This window comes from Convolutriloba macropyga, chromosome 3, assembly GCF_964194025.1.
Source record: "Convolutriloba macropyga chromosome 3, txConMacr16.3, whole genome shotgun sequence".
Taxonomy (NCBI): domain Eukaryota; kingdom Metazoa; phylum Xenacoelomorpha; order Acoela; family Convolutidae; genus Convolutriloba; species Convolutriloba macropyga.
The window spans coordinates 6854934-6855449 of NC_134470.1; positions in this window are offsets into that span (position 1 = coordinate 6854934).

Genomic DNA, 516 nt, shown 5'->3' on the forward strand with positions numbered 1-516 from the left:
CAAACATATTTCAAATTGATTTGAATTGATGGAAATAGCAAAACTGATATTTTAGAGAGATACTTGACAAACTATTTTTGATTTTAATTATTATGCCCTTTTCACAAAAGTTGACTTTTATTTTATCAAACTGAAAGGTGCTTGAATTCTTATTATTCTCTTCATCACTTCAAAACGGAGTCAAGATAGAACAAAACAGTCAAGTTTAATTTTTGCAAGTGCCAGTCAAAATTAAAAAGGCACAGAAATAGCTCAAATACTTCAAAAAGTTCAAAAGTGTATCAATTATTTTTTTCCTCTATTTTTCTTGCTTTCTTCTTGTATTATTTCTATGATGGAATTGTAACACCTGTAACTTGGTAACTTGTACTCAGAACTCTGGCATTTGATCCGCTGCTTGTTTCGTACCTTGTTCTGTAGTTAAAAGAAATAAAAACTGCTATTACTGCATATATTTGTTAATCGATTTCTGATTTCAAATTTTGGAACAATGATAGAAAGCAAGGGACTCGTGTA